Here is a 20,867-nt window from a genome sequence, read left to right as displayed (position 1 = left end):
GATCTGCCGCCGGATGTCTTGCGTTGGAAGCGGGGAACGATGGCGATGGAGAGGCTGGCAGAGCTGAGGTGGCGGGAGGGGACGTAGAAGTTGAGTCTGTTGTTCAGGTAGGTGGGACCGGCGTTGTAGAGTGCCTTGTGAGCGTGGGTGAGGAGCTTGAAGGTGATCCTCTTGTCTACGGGGAGCCAGTGGAGGTCCTTCAGGTGGTGGGAGATGTGGCATCGGCGGGGTACATCGAGGACCAGTCGGGCAGAGGCGTTTTGGATGCGTTGGAGTTGTCGGATGTCTTTTGCTGGGATGCCTGTGTAGAGTGCATTGCCGTAGTCAAGTCTCCTACTGACGAGTGCCTGAGTCACAGTTTTTCTGGTTTCCGTTGGGATCCATTTGTAGATTCTACGGAGCATGCGGAGGGTGTTGTAGCAGGAGGAGGAAACTGCGTTGACCTGTTTGGACATGGTGAGGGCGGAGTCGAGGACGAAACCGTGGTTGCGTGCGTGGTTGGTTGGTGTTGGAGGGGGTCCCAGTGCGGTGGGCCACCAGGAGTCGTCTCAGGCCGAGGGGGTGCGTCCGAGGATGAGGACCTCAGTCTTGTCGGAGTTCAATTTCAGGCGGATGTTTCTCATCCACTCGGCGATGGACTTCAATCCCTCGTGGAGGTTGGCTTTGGCAGTGTGTGGGTCTTTAGTGAGGGAGAGGATGAGCTGGGTGTCGTCGGCGTAGGAGAGAATGGTGAGGTTGTGCTGACGGGCCAGTTGTGCAAGGGGGGCCATGTAGACGTTGAACAGCGTTGGGCTCAGAGAGGAGCCTTGGGGTACGCCGCAGATGATGTTGGTGGCTTCGGAGCGGAAGGGTGAGAGTCGGACTCTCTGGGTTCTGCCGGAGAGGAATGAGGAGATCCATTTGAGGGCTTTTTCTTGTATTCCGGCTTCGTGAAGGCGTGTTAGTAGGGTGCGGTGGCAGACCGTGACGAAGGCGGCGGAAAGATCCAGGAGGATGAGGGCAGAGGTTTCGCCGTTGTCTATTTGTAGTCTGATGTCATCTGTGGCGGCGAGAAGCGCAGTCTCTGTGCTAAGGTTGCGTCTGAAACCGGAATGGGAGGGGTCCAGGATGGAGTTGTCCTCGATGTGGTGGGTGAGCTGAGCGTTGACGATCTTCTCGATGACCTTCGCCGGGAAGGGGAGGAGGGAGATCGGGTGGAAGTTTTTGAGGTCGTTGGGATCAGCCTTGGGTTTCTTGAGGAGGGCGTGGATTTCGGCGTGCTTCCAGCTGTCCGGGAAAGTTGCGGTTTCGAAGGATAAGTTGATGACCTTTCGAAGTTGGGGGGCGATGGTAAAGTCGGCTTTGTTGTAGATGTGGTGTGGGCAGGGGTCTGAAGGGGATCCTGAGTGGATGGAGTTCATGGTCTTGCGGTTTTCGGAGTCGTCTACGTGGGTCCAGGCTGTAAGGCGGTTGGCGTAGGCGGAGTTATCGGGGGTGGAGTCAGGCGAAGGCGTGATGTTAAAGCTGTCGTGGATGTCGGCGATCTTCTGGAAGAAGAAGGTGGACAGGGCGTCTCAGAGTTCTTGGGATGGTAGCATGTCGTTGACGTTGGCGCTGGGGTTGGAGAGCTCTTTCACGATGCAGAAGAGTTCTTTGCTGTCGTGTGCATTGTTGTTTAGGCGTTCTGTGAAGTGGGAACGTTTTGCGAGTCGGATTATTGGTGGTGCTTGCGGGTGGCTTCCTTGTGGGTTGCCAGGCTATCCGGTATGCGTTCGAGGAGCCATTTCTTCTTTAGTTTCTGGCAGGTGCGTTTGGAGGTGATGAGTTCGTCGGTGAACCAGGCTGCTTTTTTCTTTTCTTGGTTGGCGGTGGTCTTCTTGAGTGGTGCGAGGTGTTAGCGCAGTCGAGGATCCACCGTTGTAGGTTGATGGTGGCACTGTCCGGGTCGGTAGGGTCGGCAGGCGGGTCCTGGACGAGGGTGCTAGTCAGTTGGTCTTCGGTGACTTTACTCCAGCGGGGGTGAGGAGGTAGTGGGGTGCGGTGGTGTTCGGTGTGTTTCTTGAATGTGAAGTGGACACAGTGGTGGTCGGTCCAGTGGAGTTCGGTGGTGTGGCAGAAGGAGACGTGGTTGCTAGCGGAGAAGATGGGATCGAGCGTGTGGCCGGCGATGTGGGTGGGTGTGTTGACCAGTTGTCTGAGTCCGAGGTTGGCGAGGTTGTCGGTCAGCGATGTGGTGTTGGCGTCGTTGTTATTCTCCAGGTGGAAATTGAAGTCTCCAAGGAGGATGTAGTCCGTAGAGGCGAGGGCGTGGGTGCTCGTGAGGTCGGCAATGGTGTCGCTGAAGGGGGCTCGTGGTCCTGGTAGTCGGTAGATGAGTGTTCCCCTGAGGGTGGTGTTGGGGTCCGTGTGGATCCGGAAGTGTAGGTGTTCAGCTGTCTTGAGGGTGTCGTCAGTGTGGGTGTGGATTTTGAGGGTGGATTTGTGGGCGATGGCTATTCCTCCTCCGATTCCGTTGGTGCGATCTCTTCTGGTGATCTTGTAGCCGTCAGGGATGGCTATGGCGATGTTGGGGCCTGAGGAGTCGTTCCACCAGGTTTCGGTCAGGAAGGCTACGTCTGGGGCGGTGGAGTCGAGTAGGTCCCAGAGCTCGATGCCGTGCTTTCGTGCGGAGCGTGTGTTGAGGAGTATGCAGTGGAGGTGGTTGGTGTTGGTTCTTGCAGGGTTCCTTGTTCTGTTGCAGGTGAAGTTGCAGGCGGGGCAGGAGAAGGGACCTTTGGTGAGCTTCGGGGTGGCCTGGAAGCAGGCTGTGGAGGGGCCGGGTTTGAGGGCGAGAAGTTCGCTGGCCGAGTAGCGACATCTGGAGCTGTGGGGGGCTGGCGGACCAGGGGGGGTGGCGCTGGGGGAGGTCCAGGCGCGGACGGGCGCAGATGGGCTTGCCTCTGGCGCACCTCTGGCACGCCAGCGGCGCGGATGCGCAACACCAGCCATTAAGAAGGGAGGGGGGAGGGAGGAGCAGCTGGGAGGCAGGAGGCGGGAGGGAGCGGCGAATGGGGGCGCGAAGGGGGGCGGGCCGCAGGGAGGCAGCGGCAGGGGAAAGCGGCAAGGGGGAGCGCCCAAGGGGGGAAAAACAGGCGGAAAAAAGGTACAAAAGTGAAAAAAGCACAAGGCAGAGAAGGCAATCACAAAATATGGAATACAGTCACAAATACGGTAAACGGCACAAAGCACAAGCCGAATACAGCAATTCAGAAAGGAGCACAAATGGGGGCAAGAGCGCAAGGAGGCAAGGCGCTGAAAAGCAAAAACACTTACAGATACGGCGAAAGCGGCACAGTGCACACGGGTCTAGCGATGCTTACCAGAAGCCCACTAGACACCAGGGATGAGGCGCAGGAGGATGCCTGCGGGTGGAGGAGGGCCTCGAACACGCTAGCAGCAGCGTGGGCGGGGGTCAGGGACACGAGACAGCAAGGTGGTGCTGCGGACGTGGGGGGCGAGCTCTTGACCAAAAACAGGTCAGAGGTCGCTCACCCTCAATGCGCAGCGCCAGCCATTAAGAAGGGAGGGGGAGGGAGGAGCAGCTGGGAGGCGGGAGGAAGCGGCGAATGGGGGCGCGAGAGGGGCGGGGCCGCAGGGAGGCAGCATCAGGGGAAAGTGGCAAGGGGGAGCGTCCAAGGGTCGAAAAACAGGCGGAAAAAAGGCACAAAAGTGAAAAAAGCACAAGGCAGAGAAGGAAATCACAAAATATGGAATACAGTCACAAATACGGTAAACGGCACAAAGCACAACCGGAATACAGCAATTCAGAAAGGGGCACAAATGGGGGCAAGAGCGCAAGGAGGCAAGGCGCTCAAAAGCAAAAACACTTCCAGATACGGCGAAAGCGGCACAGTGCACACGGGTCTAGCGATGCTTACCAGAAGCCCACTAGACACCAGGGATGAGGCGCAGGAGGATGCCCTAAGTAGAAGACTTACAGCCCACAAAGTAAAATGCATAGTATTTAAAAGCGCACATGCAAGAATTTAGTGTTGGTATGTACCTACAGTGACTAACCCCCAAAAGCTATTTTTACTGTGGAGAACTGAAGCTCTTCTATGAGAAAATCTAAAGGTTGGATAAAATAATAAATCTTTTGTTTGAGATTAGTTATAAAGATGATTCAACCTCTATTTTTAATGTTTATTAATAATCCAATCCACAGGAGAATGTGTAATTTTAACAAATGTTAGGAAAAGTGAATGTAAAAAAGCTATTTATTGTGCCTAACTGAACCTACAGTAAGTTAATTAGCATTAGCAAGCCACCCTCTGACCTGTTGCACCTGGCCCTTCCTACAGGGTCTTTCCCAGACTTTTAGCCTTTGCTCCTCCATTTTTGCTGAATTTGTTTTTTTGGCATTAGGAATCTATGCATGTTACCACTGCTAACAAGTGCTAAAGTGCTTGTCCTCTCTCCTCTAAACATGGTACGATTAGCTAACACCCAATTGGCATATTTAATTTATTTCTAAGTCCATAGAAAAGTGCTACTATGTATATCCGAGGCCTGTAACTTAAATGATACTAGTGCCCCTGCAGCGCTGATTGTGCCACCAATTTAAGTAGCACTTTAAACATGTTTCAGACTTGCCATTGCAGCCTGTGTGTGCAGTTTTAAACTGCCATGTCGATCCAGCAAAGTACTTCTTTTGCCAGGCCCAAACCTTCCTTTTTAATATATGTACAACACCACTTAGGTAGGGCCTGGGCAGCCCAGAGGGCAGGGTGCAATGTACTTGCAAAGAGAGACATTTGCTTTTATGTTTTCCATGTCCTGCTAGAGAACTTTGTTTTTCACTACTGCAAGCCCTACCTCTTCTGTAGGATAACATTGGAGTTACCTTGGTACAATTTATAAGCTGTAATTTACAAATGGGAACAGGTAACCAGTTCATGTTTGGTGTCTTTGAACCTGTAATTAAAAATCCTCTCTTATGGTCAAGTCTGATTTGAAATTACAACTTTAAAAATTCCACTTTCAGAAAGTCGGCCTTTTCCTGCTTTACCAATTTAGTGCCCGTAGTCTGTCCCTGGGTCACATGATTAGGTGTAGCTGACATTTGATCTTTGTGTATTCAGCCACACACAATAGAGAACTTAGGTGTGCCTGGATGGGCCATCACTGGCAGGATGAGGGGGGGCAGAGCTGGGTAGAGCCTTACTTACACTTGAATAGGCTGGGTCTTACCTCCATACAAAAGGTTGCATAACCCCTGTAGTTAGTCTGGAGCTAGGGCACAGAAGGTACAGTGCCTGGGGACTTAAAGGGAATTTCTAGAAGCTTCTCCCACCTTCCAGAGAAAGGATGGAAGGTATACATCTTGGAGCTCTGACATCACCTCTTCAGTACACTTCTGGACCTGTGGATACTCTGCCACGACTGCTGTGCTGCAGAAAGGACTGCCACTCTGCTGGACTGCTGACCTGAATGGATTGCTGTCCTGCTGTCCTGACCTGCAGTATGCTGCCCTCTGGCCTGGGTGAGAAGGACTGTATCTGCATCTATTGAACTTAGAACGCCAAAGTGACCTCAAGGGTCAGTTAGCTGGCCTCCAGATCTGAAGCCCTAAGGACACAACAGGCTTCCAGCATCCCTGGATCTGCACCTGGACCCTGCCATCTACCCTGCCAAGTGATGCCACCAAAGTCCTAGGCCCTTGGAAGTGAGCCTAAGGTGATTTCCATCCTCTGTAGTTCTAGCAGAACCTATGCATCTCTTCTGCTGTCCATTGCAACCCTGAGCAGAACCCACGCATTGCCGCTGGTTCATGGATTGGACCTCTCACAAAGACTCACACTGCATTACAGTCCATCATGCCATCGGAACCACTGCTGCGTGATGCATCCCTGGTTTAGGGGCTCACATTTGTCAATGACTGCAGCCCTGATGACAACATCAGACTTCACATCAAAGCCTCATAGCAGTTCGAAGCCAACACATCACCTCAAGTGCGCAATGCATCTTTGACTGCCAGACTTTACATTCCCAGCTCTTGTTGATAGGATCTTCAATGACAATGTAGGTCCTTGAACTGCAGCCTCACCACACCTCTGAACAAATGCATTGCTTCAGCTGTTCAACATATCTTCGGTGTTGCTACTGGCAATCCTGCCCAAACTAGGACTGCAGGTGCTTTGTTCAGTGGGCCTAACTCGGTCTCTGTAGCTGGCCTAAATTCCATGGCGGTCAGCCTCGTGTATTTGTCCCAATACACTACTAGATGTCCACATTTGGAGCTTTGTGCTTTTTGGCGCTATTTTTGATAAAGTATTCAAAACTGCATATCTTTGGCTCTACTGTTTGGATGTTTGTTGTAGTGGTCTTGTTTTATTTCTGAAAAAATACTCTACTATTCTAATCTAGTGTAGGAGTCTTTTTGTGTAATGTTTTCACTTAATTACTACTTGAAGTGTTGAATTAATACTTTACACATTGTTCCTAAGCTAAGCCTGACTACTCTGTGCCAAGCTACCAGAGAGTTGAGCAAAGGCTAATTTAGGGTTGGCTTGTACCTCACCTTGGCAGGTACTGTAGTTGCTGCTTGACCAGCACTCACACCCCAGTCAAACAACAACCCAATTCCTTACATAGCCCCTTTCAGTGCATCCCCATTAATGGGGTGTGAAACTGCTCACAGAGCAAAAACTATTACATGCTTTTTTGTAAGAACACCTGGCTGTAGAACATGTAACTCCTATCAGCTCAGAAAGGGCAGCTATGAGTTTTCAGGTGCTTCACTAACTTGAAACGGTTAAGGGTGAGGCCATTCCATTAATCATTAAGTGTAAAGGTGGACCTGGGGATAAACAACTTTTATTTTCTGGTTCATCTGGTGTCTGCTTGGCACTAGTCCAGAGGGAGGGCAATCTGGTTCCAGAACCAATTTGGTGTAATTGAGTAGGAGAGGACTGCTCATTTTCCTTAACACACACCTATATGGCACATCAGCAGCTTCTAAGTGCAGAAAGATTCTGCTATCTTGGATTTGCCTTAGAACAGTATTCTGTGTGATAGTTTTCAGGAAAGCAAGCAGGATGTGCTGAAAATGTTGAACGAGTTGTCCATGAGAACTTTGTTCTAATTGGTTAGGGAATGTCTAGGAGGCAGGCTAGTGAAACTTACAAAGGGGGCACCTCACCCACAGCTCATCAGAACACTCTCTGGACCTGTGAATTAACAGAACACAACTGGACTTGCTCAATGTATCTGTGAGGAGACATGAAGGGATGGACCTTCTTGCACCTGTACCCAGGACTACAAATTTGACTGCAAGGTTCTATTATCTGACCTATTTTGTGGATATAGGGACATAACAAGTTGCAGGAGACCTTTCTCTGGAATGACCAGCTGATCAATGGCAATTGGACCTGGACTAGACCTTGCCAGTGTCCTCTGCTGGTCGGAGTATTGGCCCCAAAGTGCTGTCCCTGAGTTCCTTGGAGCCATCAAAGTGCCCAAGAGGTGATTCTCTAGAAAGTCTGAAAAGACAGGACTTAGAAAATGTTTGGACTTTGAAAAGTTCAGGAGCATCAACAAGATCTCAAAGGAAAGGTGTGTGATTTTGGGTGGACTTTGTTGAATTCACCTTTAAGCTTGCCCCACTGAATGATTTTGAGTTCCATCAAAAAGACTCAGAGCATGATTTAGAGTTCAGCAGACATTACTCCATCACAAATGTGACAGATGCCTCATCCACCTTATTACAAATGCATTATATCTTATGGCACTTGTAGCAAGGAGGATCTGATCTCAGTCACATTTGTGACAGAGTTCCCATCTGCCAAACTCTAAATCAGACCCTAATCTCAAAGATAGAAATCTTGACCAGACAAGGGTACTGTTGTGAGGACGTCAGCTATTCTGCTGAGAGGACCTACTACGATACAGCCTGCAACCGTGCCCCACCTGAGGCTATCAATCTCTATTTTAGGGACTTAAGGCCATATATAATTTGCCTTTTCCTTTTGCCACACAAGGTAGCAGAAGGTTGACACAAAAGCTGTAGTGAATCCTAGTTCGTTTTAATGGGATAACAGGAGTTAGCTTAGCCTCTGGCTTGTAGACATGTGCCCCTCTCACCTAGTGACTTTTAATCTACTTAGCTTGCTCTGTCTTAGCCCATTTAATTATTTATTTCTTCTAAGATGGCTGCCTTCTTTATGGTTAGGCCACTTGTTATGAGTTACATATCAGTGTCACCGCGCCAAGGCGTAAAGATCAAGCACCAAAGACAAACAAACAGTAGGTGTTCACACTTAGGGATTTTCCCTCTCTATACTTTCGAGGGATTGTTGATATTAATTGCCGTCCCAAGCATGCCTGTTATCTATTGTTTAAGAATACACCTACTTCAGGGGACCCTGTAGATCTGTATAAATACATCACACTTTAGACAGATAATCAGAAGGATTCCGACCAGAGGGCATTGCCACCATTGCTGATACCGATGCTGCAGTCGTCTTGACGCTGACCCAGTCTTCGTGTCCCTGCGGAGTCTGAGATAGAGACCTCATTCCAAGGTAACGAGGGTTGGGGGCTCCTCTCATGGACACAGCATTGGCAGATTAGGTTTAACAAACCCATCTCTCCTTTAGGAGGTTAGGCCTTTTTACATTAGGTTATTAGGGCCTCTTACATCTCATATATCTTTTCTATGTATTGCAAAATGGTGGGGGTCTTCGTAACAATGACTCTCGTCTTCACAATACTGTTACTTGCTATATTCATTATCCTAATCATTGCAGTCCATGCAACTTATCGCAAATTGCAGTTATGTTAAATAAAAAGCTATTATAACTTTACTGCATCTGTGTCATTGCCTGTATTTGTATGAGACATAATATATCTGTGAGAAAAGGATAATCTCTGTTTAACCACGAAACTCCCTGAGATGTCTTATTTTTGAGTCCATGCGTAAACGGCTGCCATAAATCACCTTTTACTATTGTGTTTCTGGTGAGGTGCTGCTAGTGAGCCGGTAAAGTTGGGATAACAGTTGCGACTTGTTGTAGGAAAGACGCAGTCGCCTACAAACGAAAGTACTGTCATCCTTAAACCAGCAGTCTTGCTCAGAGCAAGAGTCCAAACTACGACAAAGCTAGATGAGATTTTACCAAACCACACAATTCCACCATCAGTGTTCCTGCAGTGATTGTTATATCTGAAGTAATGCAAGGCAGCATATGTTGCCACCTTGTGTTACTGTGGCCAGAGAGGCATTCAATAGGTGGAGTGTGGGTGTTCCCATGCATCCACCCATGAGGTTTGGCACATTCTCAGAATTACCATTAGTGGTAGACTAGGGAATCTTTCAACATGCTACTCCTTACCAGGTGAGGTCTGACAAGGAGAAATATCTTTATTTCTCTATTTTTATTTTCTCTTTCTACATCAGCTGCATTCTGCAGCACAAGTTTTGTGCAGGAAGGTGCCTCTTCCTGCACAACACAATCTGGCCTGCAACTGAGGCACCTGTGAACCATGGTGCAAGGGTACCTGCATTGGCACTAGGCAGCCAAAAGTGTGATACCACACAGGGAGAGCAGAATGCACCATATCTTGAAAGATATGGTGCATTCCTGCCTTCTCCCTTGCACCAGTGCAGCAAAGTGTTTTGCTCCATTGCATTGCATGAAGCATTGATAAATTTGGCCCTATGGCTTGGTGTATCAAACCTGTGCTCCACTGTAGTCAACCTGAATTGTATCTAGGTCCTGGTCATCTACAAACAGTAACTTATGATTGGTGCTTTACTTTTTCTTGGGGCTTTGCCTTACATGTTTAAAAAAATGATGTCTTGGATTCCCTTATTGAATTTCTGTTGCTTTAGTGTTAATTTGCTCAATACATTTTCTCAACTAAGAAACTGGTTTTATATTTCTTATTGTGTTGTCTTTTGACTTTTTAACTGTTTTGTTTCTGCTAAATACTTTACACAGTTTCCTGCGTTAAGCCTGTATGCTCTGTGCCATAGCTATCAGGAGGTTGAAATCAGGCTTAAATTATTGGAAGTGTGTTTTACCCTGACAGGTTTGCAGCCTTATTCATTACATTGCACTCTCATTCACCTCAATTAGTAATCCACAGAAATACACTTATTTAGTCCTCTGCTGTCAACCTAAATATCACTGCCTTTTTCCCGCTACCAAAAAAAGTTGAAATATACACTTTTAAAGACTCTACTGCTTGTATTTTAATAAAGGCTTCATTTATTTGTCATAATTCTGATTTTTTAGGTTTCCAGATGATTAAAGTTAGAGCAATGTATTGATACACATTCTTTGCCCAGTTGGTGAAACTCCAGAAACAAAATCATTGAGAGAAAGCAGTTTCTTATTGCCTGTGAAAGGGCTGCCCAAGCAGCAGGACCAGTAATACATCATTTAATAAGATAACCAAACATGATGAAAACACTTTAAATGTGCATTTTACTATAAGCTATAGTCACGTTGTATTGTGAAAATGAAGAATATTTAGCATGAATATCAGAGTTGTCATGTCACTTTAAAAATTGACTACAGTGAGCTGGTTTGTGACTTTAAAAAACATAGGTCCTCATTACAACCCTGGTGGTAACAGGCTGGCGGACAAAAAAATGGGATCACGACCACGGCAGAAACTGCCAACATAGACAGACACTTTAACACACCGACTGCCACGGCGGTAGCAACAAACACCACGGCGGTCACCACCAACAGACAGGCAGAAGACAGTGTACCGCCCACCCTATTACAAGGCACCAATCCGCCAGCTTTTCCGGGACGGTACCAATGACATCAAAAGCACAGCGGAAACAGTACACTGAAGGGGAACCACTCATCTGCCGACAATCAACGAAGAACCAGGACGCCATGGATCCCGAACTGCAGGTCCTCCCCATGCTGGTGTATCTGCTAATACACAAGGAATTTGAAAGAAGGCGAAGGTGAGGACGTCAGTGAGTACTCCACCTAGCACACAGGGAAGAGGGGGAGGAAAAAGAGAGTGACACACATGCACCACGCAACACCCCCACCCTCACCAACAACAGCATACACACTAACTGATCCAACAACATCACAGATACACCCTGTAACCCCTTGGAAGAAAGCAAGGACAAAAGGAATTGAGTCACATCTGTGATATGTAGAAAATGCATATAAAGTTAACGATTGAAAACAACTGTATATACACAAATATGTACAATATGTGCAGAGGGTCGTACACTGTCCATTGCAAATGTCCGTGGACCAGTTGGCCAAAAAATCATGGGTGAAGCCCACACTTGACTCCTGCCTCAAAACAGAGAGAACACTGCAGGGGCATCAGATCACAAATACACAGGCACCTCAGGAGGGAGGGAAGTGGGGGCACCTCAGACGGAAGATGGTACAACACCTCTGCTCTTCGAGGGGGCAACATGCCCACAGCGATGTCCTGGGGAGTGCAAAGCCACAGTCTCTCAAGTCTCTCAAGTGGGTGGCTTGCTCACTGCTTGGTCCTGGGGAATGCAAAGCCACAGTCTGTCAAGTCTCTCAAGTGGGTGGTTTGTCCACTGCTCGGTCCTGGGGAGTGCAAGGCCACAGTCTCTCAAGTGGGTGATATGTTCCACTGGTTCTGGAGGGGGACTTATGCCCAGTCTGCTTCATCCTGCCAAGGATTGGGTGAGTGGATGCATTTCTCCACTGGGTATGGAGGTGGCCTTGTGCCCAGTCTGCTTCATCCTGCCAAGGATTGGGTGAGTGGATGCATTTCCCCACTGGTTCTGGAGGGAGCTTTGTGCCCTGTCTGCTTCATCCTGCCAAGGATTGGGTGAGTGGGTGCATTTTTCCACTGGTTCGGGAGGGGGCCTTGTGCCCAGTGATGCTGCACCTGGGGTGTGTCAGTTCACATTCCCTCACCTGGGTGTCTGAGGCACGAGATGTGCAGGGAACAGGTAGCATGATACTCCATGGAGGCAGAGACAGACTCCATCCTGCGGTGACTTAGGCTGCAGACTGCTGGTAGTGCCAGTGCTAGTGGTGGTGCCTCAAGTGGTGGGTGCAGGGTCCAGGACGTCTCCTGCAGCCTCAGACGGCTGCCCACTGGGGATGCTGCTGATGTCCAATGTAGTGGCACCGGCTGGGCATATGGTGGTGCTGGTGGCGGTGCCTGCGGTGGTGTCTGCGGCGGAGATGCTGCCAGTGCTGCCCTTGGTGCAGGTGCTGGTAGTAGTGAAAGGAGATACCAGTCCATCTCCAGCAGCCTCGGATGGCAGTCCACTGGGGATGATGTTGGTGACTGTTGTTGTGGCAGCGGCGGTACACGGGGTGGTGCAGATGGCGGTGCAGGTGGTGGTTGTTGCGGCAGTGCTTACTGTGGTACAGGTTGCTGGCCTGTCAGGATAAATGGTGGTCACCAGTCCCTCACCTGGAGTCCCCGAGCCCTGAAGTGCCTTCCCTTTGCTTTTTTGACCCTTTCCTACCTTGGTAGTCGCTGCTGGGCCCTTGACACTGTCCTCTTTAGTTATGGATGAGGCATTGATGGGTGGTTGGTGCGTCTTGTCTGGGCTGCATGCCGGCCCCTTCTTAACCTTGGCAGGTGGCGGAATCGGGGGGTCTCTTGCATTGGTAGGCGGCACACTACCAGCCCTGACGAGTGCCCCCTTTGATCATCTCGGACTTGCAGGGACCACAGCAGACACCGACTTGGTGGCTGAGGTGCTGGCCTGGGATCTAGGCATCCTGGTCATAGGGAACGGATGGGGGGGAGGCATAGGGAAGAGGTCAACGTTATCCAGGAAAAGTTTCTTTGACACATTGGGACGGGAAGATGGAGGGGGTGTGGGAGTGGAGGAAGAGGTAGTGGTTGTAGGAGGTGTATGTCTGCTGAGTTTGGGTGCAGGTGTATGGGCTGGAGGCTGTTGTGAAGTGGATCACTGTTGGGTGGGTGTGTGCCTACGTTTGTGTACTTTGGGAGGAGGGCTCACAGACACACTGGGAGAGGACACAGGGGATGTGTGCATGGTTGTGGGGGTGGTGACTGCTCGTAAGGGGTGTGTTGTGATGGGCGTGCTGGTGATGGAGGCAGTGGCTGATGATGTAGTGCATGTAGGTGTGAGTGGAGACACTACTGGGAAGGAGGTGAATGAAGAGGAGGAGGGGGACACAGTGGATGTTGGTATGTGTGCATGGTTATGGTGCGTGTGTGAGTGCCTGTGTGATGATGTGTGGTGCTTATGTTTTCTGAGCCACATTTGCGTGTTGATGTGTGTGCATGCTGGTCTGAAGGTGTGCTTGGGATAGGGCGAGGTAGAGGGGATTGGGTCGGGGTACTGGAAGTTGAAGGGGGGAGGCTGGACACAGGTACAATGGCTGCCATCAGTGCTGAGGCCAGAGCCTGAAATGCTCTCTGTTGGGCCGCCATGCCAGAATGAATGCCCTCCAGGTATGCATTTGTTTGTTGCAAATGCCTCTCAACACCCTGGATGGCATTCAGAATGGTTGACTGCCCAACAGTGAGGGATCTCAGGAGGTCACTAGCCTCCTCACTGAGGGCAGCATGGCTGACTGGGGCAGGGCCTGAGGTGCCTGGGGCGAAGGAGATGCCCACCCTCCTGGGTGAGCGGGCCTGGGAAACACACTTAGGGGCAGCTGGGAGGGGGGTGCTGGTAGGGGGGGGTGGTGGCTGTACCTGTTGTTGAGGTGGGGGCAGAGGTGTCCGAAATCGCCAGGGAGCTTCCATCGGAGAAGGAGTCGCTGTCACTGGTATCCCCTCCCGTCCTTGTCATGGACCTCCCCTCGCCCTCCGTCCCACTGGTGCCTTCACCCTCAGTGGCTTCGCCCTCATGTGCCATGTGGGATGCAGCTCCCTCTGTCGCCGGTGCCTCTGCTCCTCCACCAGATGATGCTAATGCACACAAGGACAGGGTGACAAAACAAAAAGGGGGGAGAGACAGAGGATACACTTCCTCAATGCCAGCAACACCACTACCGTTGGCGTACACAACACATACTGAGCTGCCCTATGCACTAAGCCATGCCCAACCAGTCACTAAGGTAGTCACCAGCCCTTGGGGTACAATGCCTCATGCCAGCATCTGCACACCTGACACCCACAGGACCTTGCCAGGTAGTAGTTGGCCACTTGTACCATTGGGGTAAGAGTTCTTCAAAGCCTGCAAACAAGGGACCTACCCTGCCATGATCGCCCTGGCCTAGGGGCACCCACAGCCTACATCCCCCACCCAGCTAGTTCCTAAAGCTCACAAAGTCAGCTTTCTGAATCTGTACTCACCCCCTCGTGGCTGCTGTGATGCCCTCAAGAGCCCATCCAACTCCGGATAGGCCACCGCCAGGATGAAGACCATCAGGGGGGTCATGGTGCGACGGGCACCCCTTGCACGTTGGGCCAGCTGGGCCTCCGCCATCTTCTTGGTCCAGCGGCACAGGTCCTCCCATCTCTTGCAGCAGTGGGTGCTCCGCCTGTGATAGACTCCCAGGGTCCGCTCCTCCTTGGCAATGGCACGCCAAATTCCCTTTTTCTGGTGGGCGCTGATCTAGAGGGAAAAGACAGAGGAAAATGTAAGTACTCACCCGTCCGGACCGTCATACTCATTGCCCACCAGTTCCCACCCATGCCCTGACGCACATATACTGACCACCTCTCATGCAGCATTCAGGCCAGGACGTCTTAGCACCCCCCAACATGTGCCTTACATCCACACCACTCAAAACAGGCATTGCCCACACATCATGATCACAGTGTACTCACCTGTTTGTCTGGAGGACCATAAAGTAACGCATACAGGGGGAGACCCCATCCACGAGTTTCTCCAACTCCTCCGCAGTGAAGGCAGGGGCCCTTTCCCAAGATACTCTAGCCATTGTCACTTCCAGACTCAGGTCACAGCAGCACTTGCAGTGTTGTGTCCTCTCGTGTTGATGGTCAGGTATCAAGTGAGTGAATAGCTTGATAATGGCGGTGACGTCCGCGGCGGTGCGTACTGTCACCGCCTGCGTACATCGCCATTGGCTCCTGGGACCCATAGGGCCCAATGTTAACCAATGCGGAGTTGCGCGGTGGTCATTGACCGCCTACAGCGAAGCAGCAGAACGCCAGCGCAGTTACCTCATTTCCCCTTGTCCCTCCTCACAGGTCAGGCAGCCGCCATTTCAGGGGGGCACATGGCATGGCACCTAACTGCGTCACAGCACATAATGGCTCTCAAATTCACACACTGCTTCTGTGACATAAATTCTGAAACAGTTGTGCTATTTATGTAGTAAATGACCTTCTGCTCACCGCTCTCCTCCATAGGCTACAACCGCTTAGGCAGATGATGAGATGGCGGCATCCTCCAGTGTACAGACCCCTGGTGAACCTGTCAACAATGGAGGACAGACACATTATCATCACATACAGACTTGATCGTGCCTCAATCCAAGAACTGTGTGCCCAATTGGAGCCAGACCTGATGTCAGCTATCTGCCAGCCCACAGGAATCCCCCTCTAGTGCAGGTCCTGTCAGTGCTCCATTTCCTGGAAAGTGGTTCTTTTCAAACAACAGTGGCCATGGCATCAGGGATGTCTCAGCCAATGTTCTCCAACGTGTTGACCAGAGTGTTGTCTGCCCTGATGAAATACAAGCGCAGCTACATAGTCTTCCCCTAGGTGGAGGATTTGGCCACAGTGAAAGCTGACTTCTATGCCCTGGGACATATCCCCAACATCATTGGTACCATTGACGGTGCACATGTGGCATTTGTCCCCCTCGCAGAAATGAACAGGTCTACAGGAATAGAAAAAGCTATCATTCGATGAATATGCAAATGGTGTGTTTGACAGACCAGTACATCTCCCATGTGAATGGTAAATGTCCTGGCTCTGTGCATGACACCTCCGCCGTCTTCTTGGTCCAGCGGCACAGGTCCTCCCATCTCTTGCAGCAGTGGGTGCTCTGCCTGTGATAGACCCCCAGGGTCCGCACCGCCTTGGCGATGGTACGCCAAATACCCTTTTTCCAGTGGGTGTCGACCTAGAGGGAAAAGACAGTGGAAAATGTAAGTACTCACCCTTCTGGACCGTCATACACATTGTCCACCAGTTCCCACCCATGCCCTGACGCTCATACAATGTCTTGAGGAATAGCAGCATCCCTTATGTGATGGGGCAACTCCAGAGGCACCGGGTGTGGCTATTAGGTGAGGCCAAGGTCGCCACACAGTATAAGTTGGGGTCTGAGTATGGGGATGTCCCTAAGGGTTATTGTGTGTCTAACAGTTGTCCCTCGATATTTACAGGTAACTCTGATTACCCCAACCTCTCATGGCTACTGACCCCAGTGAGGAATCCCAGGACAAGGGCAGAGGAACGTTACAATGAGGCACATGGGTGAATAAGGAGGATTATTGAGAGGACCTTTGGCCTCCTGAAGGCCAGGTTCAAGTGCCTCCATCTGACAGGTGGATCCTTGTACTACTCACCCAAGAAGGTGGGCCATATCATCGTGGCATGCTGTATGTTGCACAACCTGGCCTTGAGACGCCAGGTGCCTTTTCTGCTGGAGGGTGAGCCTGGTGATGGTCTTGTGGCAGCGGTGGCGCCTGTGGACAGTGATGAAGAGGAGGCAGATGAAGAAAATGTGGACAACAGAACAAACATTATACAGCAGTACTTCCAGTGACACACAGGTAAGAGACTGTAACTCAACTTTACTTTTCGGTAATCTTTTGGACATTGTACATGGCAGCCTCTTACCCTTTGTCTATGGCCACTGACGGTTCCCTTTGGATTCCCTTTTTTCAGATCTGTGTGCCCCATTCTGGCTCTTGCTATATGTACTGCTGCCCATCAACTGTCATACATAGGTACAATTCAATGAACATAGACGTTGCAATGCTTTGAGAACGTTGTAAGAATACATCTTTCCAATTATTACACTGACTCCAGTATGATTTATATTTCAATGGTGTTTATTTTTAGTGCTAAATAGTATGGGGGTAAGTGCCTAGTGATGGTGGAGGAAGGTCCAGGGTAGAATCCAGTGTCTTGGTATCACAGTCGCATTGTCCAATGGGGCATAGGAAGGGGAGTAATGGCAGTTCAAGTTGGACAGGATGACAGAGTGGGTCAGAAGGGTGACAATCAGGAGAGTCCTGTTTCCTGACGGGGGTCTTGGCAATGTTCTCTGTCTTCTGCCTGGATCACAGGGACCGTTTGCAGGGTAGTTCTCCTTCTGCAGGAGTTGGGGTGCTGGTGGCCTGTTGGTCCTGTGGCGGGGACTCCTGTCCACTAGCGCTGGAGGAGGTGGAAGGCTGTTCCTCAGTTTGGCTAATGTCAGGGGCCCTTTGTTGTGCCACTGCCTCACTCATGGCCTTGCCCATGTGAGCCATCCCCCCAGCTATGCTGACCAGGATGTTGTAGATTTTTGTGAGGTCCTCCCTGATCCCCAGGTACTGTCCCTCCTGCAGCCGCTGGTTCTCCTGTAACTTGGCCAGTACCGTGCCCATGGTCTCCTGGGAATGGTGGTACGCTCCCATGATGTTGGAGAGTGCCTCGTGGAGGATTGGTTCCCTGGGCCTGTCCTCCCCCTGTCACACAGCAGTCCTCCCAGCTTCCCTGTTGTCCTGTGTCTCTATCCCCTGAACCGTGTGTCCACTGTCACTGACCCCAGGTCCCTGATTGCCTTGTGTTAGTGGGGTTGCCTGGGGTCCCTGTAGTGGTGGACACACTACTGATTGACTTGTCCTGGGGACAGAGGTATGGGCTCGCTGGGTGGGTGCTATGATGGTGTTTCCTGAGGGGGGAGGCTCTGTGGTGGGTTGGTACTGTGGCAGGGGAACTGGCTGTCCAGAGGTCCCTGATGGGCGAGGTTGGTGATAGTTATCCAGGCGTGCAGAGCTGCTGTCATCACTGTGGGCCTCTTCTGCCGGCGAGTGGCTGGTTGTTGGTTGCACCTCCTCTCCGGTGACGTTGGGTAGGGGTCCTGTTGGGATGCAAAAGCATTGTTATTGTATCTGTGTGTGCCATCTTGTACAGTGGGTGTGTCTCCCTGTATAAATGTGCTTCCCCTGTCGCCCTGGCCTTGTGTGAGTGCTGATTGTGTGGGCTGGGTGAGTCTCTCTACTGGGAATGCTGTGGTGATGGGTGTTCCTGCAGGGCTGTGATGGGCAGCCATGCATTGTTGTTGCATGTAGGGCTTGGTATTGGGATGGGTGGGGTGTATGTGAGGGGATGGAGTGCTGGGAGTGAGGGTATGGGTGGGGTATGTGTTGGCATGCAGGTAGGGTAGGGGATATAATGGTAAAGATTCGACTTACCAGAGTCCAGTCATCCTGCTACTCCTGCGAGGCCCTCAGGATGCATGATCGCCAAGACTTGCTCCTCCCATGTTGTTAGTTGTGGGGGAGGAGGTGGGGATCCACCGCCAGTCCTCTGTACAGCAATCTGGTGTCTTGAAACCACGGAATGCACCTTCCCCCTGGGGCATTCCACCTCTTCCTGATGTCATCCCTGATCTTGAATGCTGTCCCACAGCGTTGACCCTGTCCACGATTCTCTGCCATAACTCCATCTTCCCAGCAATGGATGTCTGCTGCACCTGTGATCCGAATAGCTGTGGCTCTACCCAGATGATTTACTCTACCTTTACCCTTAGCTCCTCCTCAGAAAACCTGGGGTGTCTTTGGGGTGCCATGGATGTGGTGTGAGTGATATGTGTGAGGTAATGTGTGGGGTGATGTGTTTAGGTGTATACTGTGATGTGCGTGGATGGTGTATGGGTGATGGTGTTCTGTGCCTCTGATTGGGTGTGTGCTCTTTGCTTGTCTCTTTATGCTTGGTCTCTTTTTTCATTGTAAGGGGTTGTGGGTAGTGTGGGTGGGTGGGTTTATGGTGTTGTGAGAGTGTGGGTGTGGTGTATGTATGTGTGTCAGGTGTGTGTATTTTGAATTGTCCAATGTGGTGTGGTTTTGTAAGTGTGCGTGTTTTTTTAGCGAAGCAGTGTGTACCGCAAATGGTTTACCGTGGTTGAAAGACCGCCGTGTTGATTTGTGGGCCATGATACTGTGGGCATATTCCTGTTGGCGTGACGGTGTGGGTTTTGCCATCGCCAGTTTATCACTGACCTTTGGTGTGGCAGACTTGTTTGGGTGTCTGTATTGTGGCGGTATTCTCTGTGTGGGTCATAATACCCATAGCGGAATACCGCCGTGGTCACGGTATGTTGGCGGCCATTGGCACGGTGGTAAGCGGGATTTACCACCAGGGTTGTAATGAGGGCCATAGTGTATCAGCTCCTTAAAACAGTAAAACATTCAGGGCCCCACTTACAAGAATCTGATGCGTCACCATTGATGTGCCAGATTTCTTGCACTTTCCGCACATCCCCTAACGACGCCATGTATGCGCTGTATTTACAATACAGAGTTCCATGGCGCATGCTTTCAAAGATGTGTCAGAAATTCTGAGGCATCTGTTTGTGCTAAACTCACACATTGCTGGAGTAGTGTTGTTAAACTGATGCAACTCCAGCAATGTGAGGAGTCTCCTATAGGAAAAAGCCCTGCATCAATTTTACTACTGCTCTGAGCAGGCGGTAAAGTTTTGATGGAGTGAAGTCACAGAATGATGCAATGAAATGTAAATTTTACTGCATCAGTCCTGCGTGGCTTTTCCCATGGGAATGCCTACCCTATGGACATTATACCTGGTGCAGGTATAATGTGATGCAGGGATTTACAAACTGATGCATTGGTCCCAATGTGTCAGTTTGTAAATATAGAGGAGTGTAGTGCACAGCTAGTGCTATTGCTGCGAAACAAAATGATCAGCAGTGAAGCAAAAGGCTTTTAAATCTGGCCCTCTGTATCATTAGGTGAACCCCCAAAAAAAAACATATGAAAAGAAAGCCCAGTCATTTACCCTGGTGTGTGGTCAACAGTACGAAACAGTTTGGTTAACAAATTATTATGTTGAGCACTACATGAAACAAATGTATGTGATGGGAAAATAATGGGTCATTTGCATTGTAATAAAGTGATGCGCTGGGTGCACTATCCTCAGATAATATATTCCTGACAAGTGAGAGCAGCACATTGAGCGATGCAGTTGCAAATCCGTAAATCACTGCATACACTTTGACTGGAAGCTCATTATTGCTTTATTCAAATAGCACGTATATTCCACGGAGCGTTCAAGCAGGGTGCAAAATAACATTTGCTGCTCAATTCTATTACTAAAAGCAGCAACAGTGAACACAACAGGGAGCAGGACGGGTGAATAGAAATATGCTCTTATTTTGCTCCACTAATTATAATTGTGGGGATGACTGTCCAGCACTGTCGGTTTTGTGTCCCTCCCTGCCTTTTGAGACCTTCCCACTGTCTAATTTTGTCGAAAGAAATATTAGGTCTGGCCTATAGAAGACTTTGGATGACATGCCAGTATTAAAACATCAAATTCATAGTAATAATGCATGAAGTAAGGGGCTTTGGGTCAGACTTCTTCATCCATTGACATCCATTGTAACTGTTGCAAGTATAGTTTACATTTATATCAACGCCCTGGACAGAGGTTTGTTACTGGAGTGTTTGACATGTTGGGAGAAGGTATTTTACTACGTTGCATCTTTTCTTGTGTGGTTTAAACTAGACCGGGGTGGTACTCATGGAGTCAGGGCTATAAGTGGGGTGAAAAAACTAGGGTGTTTCTGAAAGGAGCATGGCCAACACATTTAGGTGCATGGCCTAAATCATGAGAACTAGCATTGTGTGCTAAACAAATTCATAAAGTTGCATTCAGTAAAGGGTAATGAAATAGTAAAAAAGCATTTATTTATTTATCATAAGCAACAAAAACAATGACGCATATACAAAACTACTAATCTA

The sequence above is a fragment of the Pleurodeles waltl genome, chromosome 5 (assembly GCF_031143425.1).
Source record: "Pleurodeles waltl isolate 20211129_DDA chromosome 5, aPleWal1.hap1.20221129, whole genome shotgun sequence".
Classification (NCBI taxonomy): domain Eukaryota; kingdom Metazoa; phylum Chordata; class Amphibia; order Caudata; family Salamandridae; genus Pleurodeles; species Pleurodeles waltl.
This window is presented reverse-complemented; position numbering follows the sequence as displayed.